Here is a 22,187-nt window from a genome sequence, read left to right as displayed (position 1 = left end):
CGATCGTCACTGACAGCATGTTGATGTGATTAGATCGTATTTCCAGCACACAAAGGACTAATGGCAGGTATGTTTGGCCAGTCAGGTCTTTCATTTAAAAGATAACCGTTTGTCAGGGAGCAGTAAACAGATGCATTAATCTGGATAGAAAACACGTCCTCTAATCTACCTCCCAGTCCAAACCTGCTTAAGAGGCTGATCACAGAATTGTGGGAAATGGCATCACTGCTGAATGCGTGACAGGTGACAGAGAGACACGGAAGTCAGATGGATGGACGTGGACAGCAGCGAGCCGCCAGTGATTGGGCCGGTTGTCCTGCGGGCACCAACAGTAGCCGAGAGCGAGCCTGCGAAGGGAAAAGGAAAGTATGTTTTCGCATTTCGGTCTCGGGCCACACGCCGGTTTTCTATTAGAGGACAGATGACACGCTTCACACCCTGCATACCACAGATATCACTCAGCAAAGCCTTCACCTCCTCCTCCTCCCTCCTCTACCTCACCTCTCCATCTGGCTACTGCCTCATCCTAATTTTACCCCCTGCCCACCACCACCGCCTATACACCACCCCCATACATGCATCCATACATAGTGTGTTTCTGTGTCTTCCTTTCCGGCAGTGAAGCTCCTGCCAGGTATATTAATGAAAGTAACCGGATTGTCGCCTGCAGGGAAGCAGCACAACTTTCAGTCAGTTCCCAGTTAATTTTACCTTAATTCAATCAGCAGCTGCCTGTCTCCCTGCACTGTGTGTGTGTGTGTGTGTGTGTGTGTGTGTGTGTGTGTGTGTGTGTGTGTGTGTGTGTGTGTGTGTGTGACCGCATGTGTGTGCGTGGCAGAGCACAGGGTGTCTGAGTGCTCGTGTCTATGCGTTTGGATGCGTTTCTCTCCCTAAGCCATCTTACCAGCAGTTTGGCAGAAATTAGCGATAATCATATTAGCCGCTCTCCCTCCTCGCGTGCCGCGAGAATAAATATGGGACCGAATTAGCAGCAAGTTTCCTTCCCAGTTATCTCGCGGCCGTGATCGACTCTCCTGACAGACACAGCAGCTTAACTGAGACCTCTCTCAAAAGGTTGTGTAAGCGCTGAATTTTGACACTGGATTTTAATGCCACTGAATTGGCACTCAAGACATTTGAAATCTCCGATGAGATGACCTTGTCTGGGCCTGTCACCACAGCCAGCCGGTAATGACATGAAGATGTCAAAGGTGACGAGACAGCGGCATTAACTCCGACACGCTGCCATACATTGCTATGAGGGATCAGAACCCTCGTGAGGATAATGTGGCCCAGAGAAATGGGCGTCACATATTTCAGTCAGTCACAGGTCACCAACACATCCACACAGCATACCATTGTCTCACCATGGTCCTTCACCCTGTGGCCTTGGATTACTGTGTGCGTGTGTGTGTGTGTGTGCATAACTGAGGGAGTTCACAGCTTGCCACAGATTAGAAGCACAAGCAGGTCTCCCCTTATTTATTCTCCGCTGACAGTGACCTTGATGCGCAGCCTCCACACTGTCTCCGCCTCCGAGGTGTGAATGCCAGCGCTGTCGAGCACACACACTCCTCACCGTCCCCCAGCGCCACCTTAGGGATCATTCTAACGAGCTCCGTTTTGGCGTTATGGGACAAAAGACTGTCTGTAATACTGTTCTGCACCGGGGCAGCCATCACGATGTGAAAAAAGAAAGTGATAGCAACTTCAGTTCAGCTGTTCCGTAGATGAGCCAAGAAAAAAAAAAATTGTGTAGTATGACAATGGCACTCAGAAGAACACATACCTTCACCAAGGCCCAACAGTCCCCTTGACCTCAATCCAGCTGCACCAAATTGTACTCACTAAAAAACTCAGTTACCTAAATATGGCTTGAAATTATCGAAAAACAACCATCTATGTTATAGAGAGTGAACTAAATGTTCCTGGGTCAAGATTCGCTCGATTATTTAATGGGTTGTTCCTTGACCAGGGGCATTCATGTCAGTACTAAGGAAGAATCACGGTTTGATATCAAGTCCAGCGCGCTGCAGATAAACATTTCCCTTATCTGTCCACTTTTAACTGAAGTTTAATTTGTTGTGTCCTTTATGACTCAGAGTTTTGCTGCCAAAAGATGTTCGGAGAGACTTGGCATTAAAGCATGTTCATGGATCTGCAGCAACAGTGAGATAGTTGTGCCAGCTGTTTGCAGTCCAGGCATACTGAAAAACAAGCTTTCAGGGAATTAGTGGTCACACTGGCATAAAACGCACATGCACGTACACACCCACACACACGTACGCACACACCCACACCCACACAGAGAGAAACACTCCTCACAGCAAAGTCTGAGACACTCAAAGAGGATTAACTGTTGCAGTGTCAGACCTGCTTCCCTTTTCCCTGAACTTTCTACAATCTCACACATGAACACACACAAATCTCACGCATGCTCACACACACACACACACACACACGCACTATAAACTGCATCTTAAAGGTGGTCGATCAAACATTTAATTTTCCTCCAGTGCTGACAAAGGCCTCTCACTGGAGAACAGAGACAAGCTGCTTTTATCGACTGGCGTCCAGAGGGCCACAGCAGCTATAATAGCAGCAATGAGTGACTGGCCCAGTCAATAGACTTTCTATTAGCAGACTGCTCCCTCAGCCCCATGCCAGCACGCACACACGGAGAGTGAGAGAGAGAGAGCAAGAGAGAGAGAAGGGAAGAGAGACTTGGGAGCTGTATGAAGGTCAGGAAGGAGCAGCGTAAGCCCTGAGGGAAATACGTTGTGTGAGAGAGAGGACCAGGAGTGAATCAATAGGAGGAATAAATAGGCACCAACACCAGGCTCAGATATCAGAGACACGGATGCTTGTATCTGCTAAATACGTGGTTAGTCCTTACACATCACACATGCATTTAAAAACACTGATTATTCAGTTATGATATATTAATAGAGGATAAATATATTCATCCACAATATCATGTTTGTAGTTCCGCAACACCAATGACCTCAGCTCTTATATATACACATATACATATATATATAGCACACAGTATGCAAATGTGATGGCAAGGCTTCAGTGACCTTGGTCTCGCCAGAGGCAAATTTAGACGGATCTAGACTCGCTGTGAGGTGCTCATGCTGCTCCGCTCTAACAGAGGGAGTAATAGTCGAGGCAAACACCCTCATTCATCTCTGTGCATCTCAGTACCACCTATCATCGATGACGCTACACGGCTTAAACAGACTGAGATTAATCTGACAGCACCGGAGAGAGAGGGAGTCACAGAAAGAAAAAAAGGAAGGAACAGAAAAAATTCAGACTTTGACTTTGCAGTAGTGTTCAAGATGTTTTCAGTTTTTTTTTTTGATAATTCAAGCAGTAGTGTTTCAGTCCACGTAGAGATAAGTTGGCTGCAAGCAGTTGTTTACTAATCCAAAGAAACGCTGCAAGTTCAGCATCAAACTTCATTCCTTCACTCCACACGCCAAGAGCTGTCTCCGGCTGTGGAAAGCAACATCATTTGTTTTGCTTCTCATGTATTTGTATTTATTTTTCGGGTCATTTTAATGCCTTTATGTGATTGCTGCAGTGAAGGACAGAAAGGAAATGAGATCAAATAGTCTGGCCGGCCAGGAGTTGAAAACCAGGGACCTGCTGCTCAAGGCGAATGTGCCCATATGGTCTACGCCCTAACCCTTCGGCCTTCGGGTCGCCCCATCAACTCATTTCATTGTTGCCAAACATGCTTTCTTGCCGGGACCAGGTGGTGATGGTGGAGCCAATGGTCGCTTGCCAAACGCTTCAGCCATCATTGCATTTACAAGCAAGAGGTTAGAGTACGGCTTCTAGGCAAAGCTTTGTATTCCTCCTCTTATGTTGGAGTGAAGCCAGACTGGACGCTACAGAGAGCCAAACACCCCAAAAAATGAACACTTGATCATACATCAGTGCAACAAGAACTACCTAAAATGACAGAAACCATCATGAGATAAATTCGTTTGACATGCATTTTGACTTTTTAATGTGGTCCATGTCCCATCCACTAACACGGAGGAGGCAATACTGCAGCCAGCCAGCAGGAGGCTTCATATTTGGGAAGCAGTCATGTTGTCATCTTTACCAGCTCAAACACATATGTATCAAACATTATAAAATACAGTTTGAACTGTAACTCACATTAAAAAGCTAATCTAAGTATTAGAGAGGCACTAAAACATGACTACATTTGGACTTGTGATACCAAGTAGATGTGAACATTTGGAAAAGCACAGACCGGCTGAATCGTTGTGAAACTGCCGTCTCTCTGTAGCTTCTTGATCTCGCTGTGTTCAAGACAGATGACCAAAGTCTGACCAACGCTTTTAGTCTCTAGCTTTAAAATGTCGAGGGGATTAAGATACAAAGACACAAGCGTCTTGATCTTCTTGTAGTTATCTTCCTCTCTGAAGCCTGAAGCCGCCGCTCAGAGCAATGAGCACTGAGATGTCACAAAAAGCCCATTTCTTATTATTTTTTTATACATTTTAAACCGCTGCTTACTTCTGTGTGCAGTGTTCAGTCTAGTGCTGAAAATGGGAACACCACAACGATGTTGTTCTTGATGTAATAACAATGAATATGCATTTACTTTCAAATGCCATGTGTGTTCCTTTCACACATAATCGGTTGGGGCAGCAGTGTGGCTGAACACAAGGACAAAGTAAAAGCGAGTGAAATTAGGAAAGACGTGGAGGGGAAAGCTTTCACTTTCATTTAAATTTGTTGCGACAGTCACCAAGAGCTGAGAGGCTGTGCATGTACAGCTACACTCAGGACTCGCTCTATTCTAAAAGAGCGGTTCACCATCAAAATAAAAGCCAGTCATCCGTTTACTAACTATCCACAGTGAATTAAAGTCCACTGAACTTTATAAAACCAATAAATGGTGCCTTGACCCACAACATTTGATTGCATGCTCTGAAACTCAAGCTGTAATGAGGAAACATATATAGTTCATAAATATTACATGATACGTTTGTTTTTGTTGTAAAATATGAGATGTCTGAATAAATCAAATCATCATTTTTTTTGGGGCTTATTTGGGAAAATGAAATAAAACCCCAGTAGAAAACATTGGATCTAGCTTCCCCAGCATCGACTAGTATGCATTTCTACAGGTACGTTTTAAAAACTTTTGTGCTCGTCAGTGTCTGTCAGATAGTGAAACCACAAAATCCACATTTGTGCAGCGCCTGAGGGGAGCTGGGGGGGGGGGGGGGACAAACAGGAAAAAAAACGGCCAAAGGTGGCATAGACCTGTCAAGTCCGTCACAACCCAAATGCTTGTTTTCTAAACAAAACATTTCAAGGATGCCACAAAGTCATTCATTAATAATGTGTTGGTGTCATCTGACAGAATTTTTCCCAGTTGAAAAACAAATTGCCATTGATTGTTTTTCTGGAGATATTCCACATCCCTGCTGCCAGGGGAGCTGTGTTTGGGTTCAGAGAAAGTTCAACACGAGATCACAGACGCACAGAGGAAGAAGTGAGTCTGTTTATCGAACTAAGCTAGAATCCCCAAAACAAACACGGAGACAAGCTTGTATAATGACTTTCCTGCGCATGGTGATTTGGCTCCGACTTAGGGACGGCGGAAGAGTGGATATTAGGTACGTGTCTAATTAGTCAGTCAAGCAATTAAGCATTGCTACTGTTGATAGTTAGCAATGGAAATATGTTCATAATGTTTTTACCATCCCTGACTGTCTCTTTACATCTACCTCGCCATCTCCTGCATATAGCCAACACTCACAACACTGGCACATGCATGTACACAAACACACACTCCAACCAGCATTGTTCAGACTGTAAGTTGTGTGTATAGTTGCCCCACTGATACAGAAACGGAGTTTAGACACACAGACAGAACATATCAGCCTGCTTGCTTTTCATTTTTCATTGTTGTAAATATCGTTTTTGGTGAATGGGCAATAAACAAGACAGAGAGACAGAAGCCATGAACAGCCTTTTAATATTCTCCACCGCTGAGCGAAATACAGACACGCGATAATATCAGCTATTTGCAGGGGGGATGATAGGAGGATCGGACTATGGAGAACATTGCTTTTAGAGGAACTGTATCACAGGGTAATTCCGCATTAGCTCTGAGCTTGTCCCAGTTCAGGAGCTAAATCTTTTTTTTTCTGTTTGTCTTTTACTTTCAAAGCTACGTTTCAAGACAACTGTGAAGCCAACACATAATGACGTAATAGGGACATGTATATCTTATATTTTCATTTTATTTTTAACTTCTTTTTCCATCCCTTTGGTATGTTGCACTGCCAGGATTTCTTTCTGGCCCCAAAAAAGCTAAATACAGCAGAGAGAAATGTGGAACTGGGTATTCAGCTAATCACAGAGGTGCCAGTTGGACCGCTCTGCTGTGATTGGCTCAGGTTTAAAAGGAAATAGGCAACATAGGAAAAGGACGGATGAAGATGGCTGACGAACACAATGATGTCCTCAAGGTTTTCTTCATTCAAGTCACGTTACTCTGACGGATATGATGGTAAGCACACACACATCGGTACCCGTGAGTAAAGTACAACCTTGGTGAAAGTGGTGCGATTGTCAAGACATAAAATATTCACATTTGAATGTTTTTCACATCAATTCAAAAGAATAAATCGCAATGTTTCAAACACTCACAAACAATGTAGCTACAAAATTATTGTGTTGTTGTCGTTAACGAGCAGAAATCCCAAACTCTCAATGTATCTCCTCTTTTCTCACATAAACTCACTTTCACTCCACCGTCTCTCTCTTACCCAGAGTGGCGTTTCTCTCTGTGCACATTCCTCCGGGCGGAGACACTGGCAGCAACTTCCTGACAGTCAAGTCATGTGCACACAAATCTGACAGACTCAAATTGCAAGGACAAGCCAGGAACACGGGACTTCTCAACACGTCAGTTGCTTGCGCTTCATTAACACAGGCACTTTAGCACACGACGTTGTTCACACACTTGCACCACTCGCTCTTCCTTTCAACGTTTACAGCATTTGTCTTGTCATCTCAAGGACACCGAATGGAGTCTTTTTGTCCTGAGGTGGTTTAGAAAGCTCAGGGTAAGGAGTGGGGTTTAGACTTATTGTATTTTAGAGGATTATTATGATTGTCGAGTACGGAGACGGTGATTTCTGACCAGGTTGCCATTCAGTGACAAATTATATCGAACATGCCCATGCAGAAAAATGAAGAAAAACGTATTTACTTTCTATATATGAAATAAAGGAAATTCATAAAAGCCCAGGGGGTGAAGACGAGTTTCCGATGTTCTTGCTAGCACAATGTCAAGTCATAGCACACCTCATTACTTTCTCCTGCCTTAAGGTTTTTTGCAAAGTCATCATTTCAATTGCAAAGTCAGCACAAGGAAATAATGCAGAGCAGGCAGTTTGGAAATCAAATTCAGGGATAGAACATTTTTTGGTTACGTATTGAAATAATTTTGAACAATTGCAGACAGTGCAATACAATTGTACTCCCATCTTAAATAAGTTCTAAACCCAAAACAATGAGTGAGGTGGTTTATATCTCGGGGTCTCGACATCCACTCATCCAAATATCTTTGTTTCCCTGACTGTCATTTGTTTCAGGTGATTGGTTCTAGAGACCCCAAGCCCATTTATTTTAAACTGAGGACATTTCTGCTTCGCACGCACGAGTACGGTCCTGCGAGCAGAGTATTGATTAATGTAAGTCCAACCGATCAACTCGCTCGCTCGTGAAATTGACTTTTGAGACTTTGGGGACAGTGGTTGATATCTCAAAATCAAAAAATCAAAAGACAAGTGGATAAACAGCTGGATTGCAGATATTTGAGATGGGAATATTTCCTCGGCAATATTTTGCTAATGCAGATATTAAAAATGTTATAAAAAATGTAACTGCCGAGGAGGAGTTGATTTAAATCTGCAGTATACTTTATATACAGCCGAGCTATAAAATGTTAAAATGGCCACTCATGATTTTTAGATATTGTATATATATATATATAATTTAGAGGAGAGGTTGTTCATAACTTGCAATATGATTTATACTAGTAAGAAAATTATTGTGGTTATCTTAAACTAACACTGTGGTGAGTAAACACACAGTTTTGATTGGAGAAAGTCTATCATGGTTTTCTAAAATGCATCACAAAGAGGAGTGTGGTTCAATTAAATGATAAAATCATCTTGAAATAACCGCATCAACTGGGCTGAGCGAACTGGAGACTGTGCACGGCAGTAATCAAATTAAACAGCCAATCAAAGGTAGCGATCAGTATTCAAAGTGACCAACTAAAAGATCAGAGATTTTAGCTGTCCCCAATCCAGAGTCTCAAAAATCAACTTGGCAAGCAAATGAGCGCATCGGGTGGGTCGATCTCACACACATCATTGCCCCATTCTTGTGGGATCACATTTGAGTTTTGACAATAATAAATGCCATAAAAATAAGTTGAAATGTTCATATGGGCACGTGAACCCACTGAGACCACGGTCATCATCTGCAGGCTGCGTTGTGGTCAGTGCAAAACAGCAGCGTCTGCCTGTAACAGCTGATCCCAACCACTGCTTGATCATATCTGTTATCAGTGATCAAACACAAGGACAACAACAGCATGAACAGAAAACCAACAACTGGCCGACACCGGGGGCTGTCATGGAGAACACAAACACACAGTTCAGAGTGTCGGTCCGCAGAGCCCCCTCTGGAGCTCAGCTGTGACCGCGGCACATTTAACAGTGGTAGCCCTGTGCTTCTCTAAGAGGCAGAAAACACCATCGCTAATCATAAGTCCCTCCTCAGCAGCTCAGCAGCTCTCTCATTATGGGACACTAGCAGCTTTTGTGCCCTGCTCGGGAAAGTTGGGGGTAATAGCTGTGGGTGTGGGGGTAATCCTCGCGCTTTTGAGCCAGTTTCCAAACCATGATTGGCTTGGCAAAGAGACAGAGACACTGCGAGCAGCAGGGTTTGTGTACGAGTCTGTAAGTGAAGGCGAGGAAGCGAGGGCAGGGAGGGAGAGAGAGGGGAGAGAGAGAGAGAGATGGGAGAAAGATGAAGCACGGGCTCCAGAAGAGAGAGAGGGAATCTTAGAGAGGTGGAATAATGGAGGGATGAAGCATCAGCCAGATGGAGGGGGAGAAAGAAAGATATGAATAGGCAGAGAGAGCATGTGCCACACACGCACGTGCCAGTGCATGTGAAGTGTGTTCATCTGCGCTCGCTCGCCTGCTCTAGTGTGTGTGTGCGCAGCAGACTGAGTAAACCTCCCTTTATTTGCTGTAAGGATTAAGGATTCGGACAGCTCCGACACATGCACATTCTCGGGTTTAACGCCGCGCCAGACTCACAAGCAGGGGTGTGTGTGAAAAAATAAATAAAAACTGTGCGCACACACACACACACACACACACACACACACACACACACACACACACACACACACACACACACACACACACACACACACACACACACACACACACACACACACACACACACACACACACACACACACACACACACACACGCAGCAGCAGCAGCAGCAGAAATGATGAGCACATTCAAAAGCTCTTGTTAAAGGCCGCGGCACAGGATCAGAAACGAGAACAAAGGGCAGTTTAATCCACAGCGGGCGGCTTTGAAGGCCGAGACATACTGTTAACATTTCAAGAAGACTGATGTGATTAACAGTGGAATTTCATATCTCCAATTTTGAAAGTGGCGGCTGCTGAACAAAGTTTCTTTCATCGTCTCTGGTAGTTTCCGTGTTTCCCTGAGGCCGACCTGTGTGCTTCCGCTGTGACGAGGGAGCTTAAGCCACTGTGGTCACGCGGGTCAAACGCTATCATATCAATTCCCTGGGCTTGAGTAGCTGCTAATCTCAGATAGCTGGGGACTGGATTATCCAATTAAAAAACCCTGACCCCTGAAAGGACCCATGCAGCACGCAGCGCCCAGCACAGTGCCACATGTGACTGCCGCCACGAGCGATAAAAAGGATAACAAGTGGATGTCGGGTAGATTTTCAGTAATTACTTTCAGACAAGTGGGTGAAATTGCACCTAAATTAGTTTTTATTTTGATTCTTGTCTTTTAATCTCAATCAGTTCATTGCCCCCATTTTTTATCTACACCCCCTGGTCTCAGTTCAGTTAAATGTCATTTAAAAAATTATCCATTTCAAAAGGAACGGTGCTGGATTTAAGCTTTGAAATAGCACAGATTGGTTGTTTAACTATTGTTTCGCCAATAATTTTGACATTAAACCAAGCATGAATTTCAAGATTGCTGGTTCCCATTTGGGCAGATTGTTTTCCCTCTTTTTTAATTCTATCATTTTAAATTGCACTAAAACTTAATGTCTATGGACAAGTAAAACTAAGAATATGAAGAGGTCACTTTAAGCTCCAGTCCCCTTAAATTATAACTGCACCAAATTAAACAACTCATAAATATCAGTTCCCTAAATGTGCCTGATTGTTTTCATCAAGATCCATGAATTATTCCCTGGGAAATTGATGAAAATGTCTGAAAATCTTGCAACATTAAAGAAAGTGATTTTAAAAAATCCTGGAAATGCTCCTTTATCTTGATTCACACCAAACAAACAAACAGGAAATAATAAAACATAACTTTCTTGGCAGATGTAATGTGCATGCGTCACAACTGAGTCCTGTACTTGAACTCGGAATGCAAAAAGCCCAAACATTCCTCTGCAGCAGATCCGTAAAGACACGAGCTGAAAATGTGGCCAATGAGTTCTTTCTTTAATGCTGCTCACAAATCACATGCAGCGAACGCAATTAAAGAAAACAAATTCCAACACAAAAATACAATCTAATTCTTATTAAACACATTTAGAAACTTAGATATCTGTGAAAGTTACTTCAACTTATTTATTTGAACAATTTCAAATTCCATCTCCTCTTCAGTTTTTTAGTAGACAGCATCAGTCATCAGCTCTCACTGATTTGATCAGAGGAAATTGTTTTTCCTTTTAATAATCAAAAACCAATTTCTGAAGCTACCAACAGATTCACAGCGACGCTGCTGCACATCTTCACTGAGCACTGATGTTTGTTTACCACGTTCACGTCACAACAGAGGAGATTCTCACACACACACACACACACACACACACACACACACACACACACACACACACACACACACACACACACACACACACACACACACACACACACACACACACACACACACACACACACACACACACACACACACACACACACACACCATATATAAACACAAACTCATGTCCCTGACCTACATATGAGTGATTTGGCGATGCAGCAACTCTTTTACTTAAGATTCCAAACAGACTGAGGCAACAGCATCTCTATTTATAAAACCGTTTCTGATAGTAACTTCAAAAGACTCAGGAATACACACGAGCAAAAGAGAGTGGTAAACACTATCAGTGTTTCCCATTAATTACCAAAACTGTGGCCGTCCGCCAAGTCTCATTTGTCCCACCAGTTTCATAATGGACCAAAAAGGCTTTTTACAACTTTCATAATAAAATATAAGCTCTCCAGCTTAGTGTTTTGTCCCATTGATTCTTTGTAGAGTTGTGTTCAGCATTATTTCCCCCTCTCGCTCTGTCTCTCGCTCTCTCAGCAGCACCAGAAGAAATCCTGCCATGTCTGTGGGCTGTCAATTCAAAGTTTTTAAACACGGCACAACAATGAGCAGATCTATAGTAGTTCTGAACAGTGGTGAGCAGTGATTAGCACTGGCCCCTACTGACAGCAATAAGGTTCTCGGTTCAAATTCCACTGTGACCGGGGGTCTTCTACGTGGAATTTGCATGTTGACCCTCGCTGTGTCTGTGTGGCTTTTTTCTCGGATACTATGGCTTCCTTCCAGAGTCCAAACACATACAGATTCCAACATGAATTTAATTTCAAATGACCAGTAAAGTAAGTTAGTGCTGTATTGTTGTTTTGATATGAAAATGGGGGTCACTAGCAAAGCAGACAATCACAACACCAAATCAACTGAGAAGCTGCGTGTGACAAGTATTTTGGCCTCTACAACGTACACAGCAAAGTATAATCAAAGGTGAGCCTGGGGGGGGGGGGGGGGGTTGTTATGCGAATATATTGCATGTCAAATTTATTGGAACCAGGGTAAACCACCGTGCTCCCTGCAACCCTGCAAGTGGTATAGATAACTTACGCCCCCCCCGTCATCTGTTTTTTAAAAATCTCATGATCATGTGCAAATATGATCAAATGTATTTAGCAAATTACATTGTTAACAAAAACGTCCTGTCATCCCTTTCATGGCATCTTCAACCGCACAGAAAGTGGCGGTGGACCAACACTCTTGAGGCGTTTATTACTTTACATTCATTCCTGACAGTAATGAAGGGGACACCCCAGGATACCTTATTACCACCCAACTCTCCCTACTTCCTCTCATCACACATGCAAATATCAACGCCCACATGTTGTTCACTCATATGCAAATAAAGTTAGAAGGCAGTAGGGAGAGAGCAAACCTGCCAAGACTGAACAATTCTCCAACACAACATCCCATAACTATTCATGTGTGTTCACCGTGTGTTTCAGCAGCAGCCGAGATATTCACCGGCACCACAAGTAAAAGCAGAAATGCAGGATCCTAAACCATCAAATCTGGTCTGTTATTCTTTTACATCAGCGCTAACGGATGTAAATGTATTTGTTTTGTTTGTGAGCGCAAATAGAAACACAACTGAGAAAAGGGTGCGTACACAAAGACTGACCTCTTCGCTGCGGGAGACTGAGCGAGTGTGTGCGAGTGTGTGATGCAAGCGGGATGTAACCGGATCGGAGAAGTTTGCTTTAACTCCAAATATCATGCTGGCTTCTTGTCCCGCACCTTCTTGCATCAAAGACGAGCCAAGGAGAACAGACGCACGAGCGAACAGGGACGAGAGCCAAGCTGCAGAAAGACAAAGAAAAAAGAGGCGCTTTTTTCCCCGTGATGGATAGCTTAACCTCCTCCTGTCACTTCTGCCAATTTTAGAGACAGACAATGCAAATACAGCTTCACTTCATCCTCAAGGTCGATGCAACGGCTGCTCGATAACAGATGTGAAAGAACAGATATGGATAGTTTATTGAAGAACAGCTAAAGTCGACTATAAAAAAAATTTCGAGCTGCTTTCAGACACGCACTGAACTCTGGATATTTGCCTGATAGTTTCTAGAGGGGCTGAATGTGAGAATGCAAATGTCAGCGCTAGTTGATCCGAACATTTATCGTAACCTTTCCTGCCAGCCGCCCCGAGTAAAATATCCAGAGAATATCAGAGTGAGCCCATGTGAAAATAAAGCAAACAAAATAAATGGCGAAATTCAAAGGGAGCAAGTTGGCATGCCGATGAAGTTTGTAACATGCGGTATCAGTCGAAATTGTGAAATGTACCTATCAGACATTCTGTGTTGCCTAGATACCAGAGACGCAACGTGTGTATATTACCAATAAACAACGAGCATTATGGAATCGACAGCGCGTGTCGCCATTTTCCATGCTCCTCACTTCCACCCACACAGATTTAAACTGTTACATTGTGGTGGATGCAAAATTGAAATAAAAAAACAACAAATAATTAAATTAAGTTTTCACGATGAAAGGTAGGTGCCATGTGCGTAGAAGATGCCAACGGAAATGTTAACTTGGAAAAACGATAAGATTCAAAAATAAGGCCTGACGCCAGTGTTGATGCGCTATAAACAAAAACATGAAATTTGCACAGCAGAATTTATACGTCATATTTGGCCTCCTGACATTTTCCCATTATTGTGAATGCGGCTGATCCCATCAATGTCCTGCTGCGTTTTTTCGTACGTGAAAGGCAAACTCAAACAAACGGCCGACGAGAAGCACAAACAGAATTTTTGATTAAAGAGCAAGGCCCAAAACTCACAGGGGCTCTCGCTTTCTCTCTAAAGGTCCTTCCATGCCTTTGAATTTGCACCTCTATAATAGATTATTATTGTTCGGAACGGAGCTCGCCACTTGCTTTCAAACCTCTGGTCACAACTGGAGGATTCCTCCCAGTGCTTATGCCTTAAACTCGCTGACTTTCAGTGAAGGTCACAGCGCTCAGAATGAGTTTCAACCACCTCACAAAGCACTCAAATGAAGACACAAGTTATGGTTTCTCTATTTTTGGGGTCAGTGCTTTTATGAGCGCAGGTTTTTTGGCCTGGAGAGAGAGAGCCAGGCAGTTGGTGGACGGGGAACAAAGGAATACGAGAACAAATGAATAGAGGAGCTGAATAATTTAATTTGGAGAGCAGAAATGTCATCTCAATTAGACCGTGAGATGAACTCGCCACCTCGCGCACACGTGCTGAATGGTATGCTGTGCTGGGAAATAGAGGTGACCTGAGCGGGAGGAATAGATGAAAACGGAGCGAGCCATCTGCCTCCTGATTTAGTGCATTAGAAACTGCAGACTGGCCCCAAGAGAGCGGCGCTCAAAGATAAAACAAACTTTAAACACTCATCACTCTCCTCTGAGCCCCCCCATCCAAATCAAGGAACACACACACACACACACACACGCACACAAACACACACCAGACACAAACACATTGAATGACCCATGAAAGCATGTCTAGCCCTCCAGTAATAAGCCTCTATTTGACAGCTCGCAAACCACATTTACACCATCTCAGTCACTCCCTGCGTCCCTGCCTGGCTTGCAGAGCTCGGTGCTGTATATTTAGTCGGAGGGATGAGAGGAGCGGCCGAGGCTGAATCCTCTGATTAATGCAACTCTCATCCGCACTCTAATCCCCGATTCAAGCACCTGTCAAAACAGGAGCTTTCACATGCACTTGTGAGAACCTCCACTTGATTGCACACATAGGAGGCGCACGAAGGCCACGGCAGAGTTACTCAACCGAGATACAGGGTTGCACAGAAGGCCCAAGATTAAAGGCTTTGTACAACAGAGATGAAGATGACATTGGATCCACATCTTGAGGCTACAGAGTTGAATCCAGATGTCTGATCCAGCTGTTCCTCCCCTGACCCTTCCGACCCATGGTCTTTCTGTGGAGCATTGCTCCGTGAGTAGGTTCTGACACCTTCGCTTCCATCTCACTCAAGTCAGGAGGTTGCATGTGCAGAACCCTGTGTAAGAGCGGGGTAACTCCCTAAGCTGAGTGGCTGGTTATGTTGGCACGTTAGGGAGAAGACACAGAAAATCTGAGGCATCCACAGCCCAGCTGGCACTTGTCATGTCAGCCACGGCCTTGCACGAGATTTAGTCTGTCATCCACGGGTGAATCATCGCCTGGCATCACAACAAGCGACAGCCGCCTCCCACGTGAAGGCGGAGCTCATTGGGACGAGAGCAGGGAAGGGAACACAAAGAGGTTTGGAAGTACAGAAAACATGCAGTGCATCAAATGGTTATTATTATCTCTTAAATTTAATGTTAAGTTCAGTTTCATTTGTTCAGGTTAATGGATCAAGAGATCAACTTTGGATTTCTGCTGGATAAACCCATTCCAAAATGCAGGTTTACCAAGTTATCCATGTAAATCCCTAAACAGCTGGAGCCTTAACTGATATTTGAAGTCTAGAGTCAGGGCTGCATGGTGACACAGTGTATTGACAACATCCCACTGCCCCACCTTACAACAATATGCAACTCGGCGTTGGACTGACAGACCGACAGACATCACCCCAATCAAGAGCAGTGCAGACTTGTAGGGATTTAGTTTTACACTTAATAATTACAATAATTGGAGTACTCAAATAACATAGAAAATCACAGAAAATAGTAAATAGAATTGCAATTTCTGCTAATAGACAAGAAGAAAACTCATTTATTAGTTGTACAAACCCAGAAGTTATATTCATTTTGCATGCTACAAACGGAATGGTCTGATTACACAAAGGACAGAGATATACTGAATTTCAAGGAAAGAATGACTCATTTGATTCTCAAAACTTCTGTTCTGGGTATTTTTGTTTGTTGTTGTTGTTGGGGGGAGGGTTGTTTTGTTTTTTCAGATTGGAGCTACAGAGATTTCAATCCGGATGTTGAGAGCGAGGGGTTTCTCAGGGAGGGGGATGAAGAAGAGTAGAGGGGTTTTATTTCATGACTTAAACAAGCCCCCCGGCCCCTCCAGATGCCTCATCTGAATAAATGAGTCCTTTTAATAAATAAGTAATCTACCCTCTGTGAAGAGTACTGAGGCTACACAATCACCCAAGATAAACACACAACACATCCATGGACATGCCTGCATTTAAACACATCCATACTCGTGAGAGAAACGGGCGAGAGAGAAATGCTGATTGGCAAAAACAGTGAAAAACAAATGATTTTATCACGTCCAAAGCCTCAAAGATAAGGCTCCTATTCTCTCCTCTCTTTTATCTTTCCTCACGAGAAAAAACAAATCTTCAAATGATTTTTAATTATGATCAAACTTTGTACAGAGCGTAACAAGGGGCTCTGTTTATTTCAGCTGGAATTAGACGTGTATATGTACAGAATCATTTCACCGCCCCATGAAAAGGTTCACATGGGTTGTTTACAGGCGAGTTTGAGCTGTGTCCGAAATCATAACCTCAGTCACAATATCTCGTATTTAACAGACACACAATACACAAGGGAAACTGATTTTCACATCTATAAAATACTCACATTACACTGTGGAATTGTTAGTAGAAAGAACTTAATTTCAGTGAAGCTACTTTGTAATTCCATTTATGTAAAAGTTTGAGAGCAAATTGTAAAATAATAAATTGCCAATATATTTGTGTCAGTTCTTCATTGAGATTATAAAGTACTATGTTAAAGTTATTGATCGGCAGTTAATAGATTCTTCTAAGTCAAATTAAACCCAACTTTAAGTTTTAATTTGACTTTAACTTTACATTGATTCCACTTTAAAAGTGAGAATACAACAAGAAATCTCAATCTGAAAGTTCTCCTGAATATATTTGGTTTTAAATCGTACTTCAGGGACAAACAGGTGAAACACAAGGCTCTGACTGATCCCGGCAATAAACAGTAGCCAATCGCTGCCGGCTTGCCGGTAGCTACCATCAGGCTAATTAAAAGCGATGTGGGGATATTTACAAGGACTAACGAAACATTAAAATTAAAAGCCACAGAGGATAAGAAGGTCAAAGGTCTGTGAGAAACGAAGGTTCGGAGATAATGCAGTTGTATGAGGCTTGATACAGTATAACACACAGGCGATGACAATTTATTTATTAAATTATTTTTATCAGCCAGTAAAAAATATGCTTAGCCCATGAATCTTTTTAAGCCAAAGCTCTTTGGCATTTTATTCACCTTCAGTTTGTCTGCCAAGTCTTTTTCTCACTGCAATAGAGAGATCCCCAGCAGGGCTAAAGTGACAGTCGGCACAGGAACAACGGAAAGAGAGAGGGGAAGAGGAGGAGAGAAAGGACAGAAGAGACGGTTTGAAAAAGGAGGAGGGGTAAGAAGAGCTGGTCTGTCACTCGTGTTGTTCAAGACGCCAACTGCTACAAGAACAGTCCGGAAGCTCGTGTCAAAATGACAACTGTTCTCTTCTACGTCCTCATCTCTCTCACTCAAAGATAGCTCTCTATTGTCATGAATATTTAATTTTCATACTTCTGTGCCGTTTGTACTTCCGCTGCTCTGCATACTAATGAGAAGCCCTTCCCCTTTCCGGGAATAAAAAATGATCTTGTGAAGTAAATGGACGTGATAAGGGAGGAGGATGAGGGATAGAGTACAGAAGAGCAAGCAGGAGCCTCATCTGTGAAAACAAATCTGTACGTCGCACCGCTGATTGAACATCTTTGCGGTATTAATCTCACTTTATTATAAAGGGTTAGAAAGTTTCAAATGGAAACTCACACCTCATAAATCTCCCAGACTAAGAACAGTCTGCGAGGCTCTGAATGAGGTCCTGCTATATCTGTGTCAAGCACAAAGACACTGAGGTGTGTCGCCGCTGCAGCGGGAAATGGGGAACACTGTTTAACAGGTCATCCAAAAATTGACCATGTATGTATATAAATATGCGTAAGTCTCACATGTTTTAAAACACTCTTGCAGCCGTAATTCACAGCCAGATTTTGTTTAGGCTTCAAAAATCAAAAAAGTGTTTATTGATTATTGATTGAACGTCTTTTCTCAGAGGTCCCAAGACCAAAGAGAAAATCCGAGAAAAGCAACACTATTAGCAATCCTAATATTTGAGAAGGAGACAGCAGAGAATGTTTAGCATTGATAATCAATCATATAAAAAAATTACTGAAACTAGAACTGGGTGGTAGCTTTATTGTGATTTAACCAATGCAAGCAACAATAACAAAAATCTTTTCTGGCAGCGGTGGGATTCAAAGAGATGGAGCCTTAATCCAGCGCCTTGGACTGATTGGCAACGCTACCCTATCATACTCAAATATGTCAAGGTGCACAGTAATCTGAAGCATGGGCTGTAACAACATACAGTTCCCTTCAGAACTATTGGAAAGGCATGGCCAGTTCCTTTGTTCAAGATCGAAAGACGAATGAGAAAAGTTCACAATCTCGGTTTTAGTTTCCTTACATTTACATTTAGTTAAAGGTTCAGTGTGTAGAATGAAGTGACATCTAGTGGTGAAGTTGCATGTTGCAGCTGAATACCCCTCACCTCACCCTCCCCTTCCAAACATGAAAGAGAACCGGTGGTAGCCTTTTTGGACAACTGTAAAAAACATGGCAGCCTCCGTAGAGAGGACCTGCTCCCAATGTAAATATAAAGTATTGGCATATAAAGGGCCCATTCTACAGTTAAGAAAACAACACTTTAGATGAAACACACTAGTGAAAACATCACTAAGATTATTATATATTCAATTTCTGCCAATAGATCCCTTTCACCTAAATCTTATACACTGCACCTTTAATGAACTTTCTCAAGACTGAGGAAATTGCACATAAAAAGGAGAAAAAATAAAAAGTAAATGTCAAGTGCAAAGCATTGTCCCTTGAATGTTTGATTACATTTTTTAAATCCAGTCCCAAAATATGCATAACTCCTGAATTTCAATTACATGAGAGACCAAAGGGTTTAAGAGTCTGGTGTAAGAGGAGCAGCTTTTATTTTAGTTTTATTCTGCACTCTTTGCTCTGCAATTTGTTCTGTGTTCTTACTTTGATCCTCACATTTGACCTCCTTTATTGCTTTAGAAAAAAGAAAAGGTGGAATGGAAGAACACAATAAATATCTACCTAAAAAGAGGCATCGGAGTGAAGATAGAGTATTTTCCACATGCACAGAAAAACTGCTTTACTTTTATTTATTTTTTAAATGTATAGTGCATGTCTCAGGCCTCCAGCTGTGGCCAAGATAAATAAATGTAGTGCCAACTTTATCGGGTCTGACATAGCTCGGCTCCACTCGCCTCTTTCACTGCAGACTATTGATGTGATTTCACATTTCATCCCCACTTTCTTCATTCTCTCATCACTCACCATTCTTCGATTATTCCCTCTATCGTTCTGGACCTTAATTCGTGTTTTTCTTTTCAAAGTCTGTCATTTTTCTTTTGCTTTTGGTCTTTATCTCCAAGATCTACATCTTTTCTCGCCAAGCACCCAGTTTATTTCTGAGATATTCAGTGTGATTTATAGAAACCTCCAAGGACATCACTGATCCTGCAGAGTGTGTGTGTGTGTGTGTGTGTGTGTGTGTGTGTGTGTGTGTGTGTGTGTGTGTGTGTGTGTGTGTGTGTGTGTGTGTGTGTGTGTGTGTGTGTGTGTGTGTCCAAGGAGAGGACCAGCGTGGTGCTGCTGAGGCCTAAATCTGTCTCTAACTCTTAATTAAACCCTGGGCTCCAGTGGCCCTAACTTATTAAAGATCCAGAGTATGTAGCAGCCACAAACACACAGCGAGATCACACACAGCGAGACACACACAGCCCCATGTGCTCACACACTTCCTTTAAGCTCACAACAGCCCACCTTTAAGCTACCAATGATTTAATGCATCTCAATATTTCACCTTCTGCAGCTGCTTAGTGACCCACTTGCGGAGAAATAAATTATTTCCCACCCTCTTTTAGCACTTGCTCGAAAGTACTGGAGGAGATCTGGCAGGATGGGTACCGAGCGGAATTTACAGTTTTAAAAGTAGATTTAATGGAATCTGTGCTTTATCACTTGACACAATACACAGCTAGAAAAGTGGCCAAGAAGTTTAGAAGAAAGAAAGCAGAAATGCTGAGTATACAACAACTGTAGGAAAACAGCAAACTATGTTGAGGCAGTAGGCGATTTGGAGGAAGATGGGGGGGGGGCTAAACCAAAATGACCAAAGATGTATCTGTGAAGAATCCTATAGTTAGCGCTGCTAACTACATGGGATTCACAGTTTAGTTTTAAAAGTAAACTGAAGGGCATTAAAAGGAACAGGAGTACAACACTCTTTGCTCTGCCTCTCTCTCTCACACAAACACAATGACACAGTCAGATTTACCATCATCAACACTGAGAGAAATCCTACCTATGTCAGTGACATCCATAAAGATCTTTCTGTCCTGGGCACTGAGGGCAGGCTGGCATGATTCAGCATAAACCTGGTAGACATCACTATTGCAGTGCTCTTCCACAAGGGTTTACAACACTTCTCATGTTTCTGTAGGATGAATTTCACTCTGCGCCTCGATTTGAAAGTGAATTATGCCATTAAGGTAAATACTTGTGTCTGACCACAACTCACAGGAGACAGCTGTGCAGTTATACAGTGTCCTCTTTAATCAAACTACAGAAAACCCACATAACTGCTGTCATAAATACTGTCATACGCAGCATGTTATATTAATTTTCCCTCTGGTGCTACAGTGACGCAGCACGTCAAAACAACACCAGCCTTACATAGATCATCAATTCCCAAGAGCGAGGCATCAATAGTCATTTAAATATCATGGATCACGACAATCGGAAAACACTGATTCCCTCATGATGTATCCTCCGTGTGCTTCTTGAATATCTCTACCAGCTGCAGTCTTGGAGAAAACACTTCAGAAACCTGATACGTTTCCCTGGGAAATGTTTAAATGCTGTCAAACCACGTCCTCAATCCATCACCACTGACGAGTAGTCGACTTCAATAACTTCACAAAGCATTGAACTGCAGACAGGTTCGTCACTTTTTTAGGTCCTCCGGAAACATTTCAGTTGTCGTTTGCGCTATTTGCAGCGTGTTTCCGTATTTGCATGTGACATTTTTCAGCGCATGAGTCGTCAAATTCATGAAGTTGTTTCCTAATTTACACGCGTTTTTTCCATTTGCATGTGTTTTCCTTATTTGGAGTGGGTTGAGCTCTCTCGGCCACCGTACTTTCCTGGTTAAATAAAGGTAAAATACAAAAATACAAAAATCTACAAACAAAATGGACACACAATCATTCATCCATCCATATTGTTCATTGTCCAACAAGAAAACACACACTTTAGATGTCTGGTGTCAAATCACACAGTGTGCATTTTATACAGGGGAAGCTTCACTCATGAACACTTGTATCTATCACAGGATGTAAATGATAACTGTTATTAACACAAAGCTCTGTGTTATATCCACATCCATCAGTGTGACACCTGTAAACTACCAGACCACCATTTATCAGAGTTAACTACAGAGACCGATTCTCCAGGACTCATAAACCAGTAATGTGGCTGAAACACAGTGTGAGAGAAGAAGCTCTTACCTGAGATCAGGTGTTGGCTCAGTCTGACTCCTCATCCATCGCTAACGTGCACGTGGTTGTTTCTTCACGTCCTTCATCTGAAATCAACAGGAACATGAGTGTCACTGCTTAGCAGCGCCATCGTGTGGTGGCGGGAGGAGAAGCAAACACAGGTGGAAATAATAAATGATGCCTGAACATTACTGAGTCTGAATCTGAGTTATCTTTTAGTTTATAGTATCAAATAAAGTTGTACAAGAATTCCCCCAAAATAACTCTTTTACAAGGCCAAGATAATCCACTTTATCATCTGATCACCTGCGAAGAAGAAGAAGAAGAAGAAGAAGAAGAAGAAGAAGAAGAAGAAGAAGAAGAAGAAGAAGAAGAAGAAGAAGAAGAAAAAGAAGGAGAAGGAAAAAAAGAAGAAGAAAAAGAAA

At 42.6% G+C, this 22,187-nt stretch overlaps 1 protein-coding gene across 1 annotated transcript in view; it reads right to left on the bottom strand.

Moving 5' to 3' along the window:
• golga7bb (golgin A7 family, member Bb) overlaps nucleotides 1-21,798 on the bottom strand; it is a 172,580-nt gene extending 150,782 nt beyond the window's left edge. The window contains exon 1 of the mRNA XM_034608361.1: nucleotides 21,772-21,798. The gene's annotated coding sequence lies outside the window, so the exon portion shown is untranslated. The remainder of the gene's footprint in view (nucleotides 1-21,771) is intronic.
• Between the last annotated feature and the right edge of the window lie 389 nt (nucleotides 21,799-22,187).

This window comes from Hippoglossus hippoglossus, chromosome 15 (genome assembly GCF_009819705.1).
Source record: "Hippoglossus hippoglossus isolate fHipHip1 chromosome 15, fHipHip1.pri, whole genome shotgun sequence".
In the NCBI taxonomy this organism is placed as follows: Eukaryota; Metazoa; Chordata; class Actinopteri; order Pleuronectiformes; family Pleuronectidae; genus Hippoglossus; species Hippoglossus hippoglossus.
The sequence above is the reverse complement of the archived record's forward strand: the minus strand, read 5'-3'. Positions and strand labels throughout refer to the sequence as shown.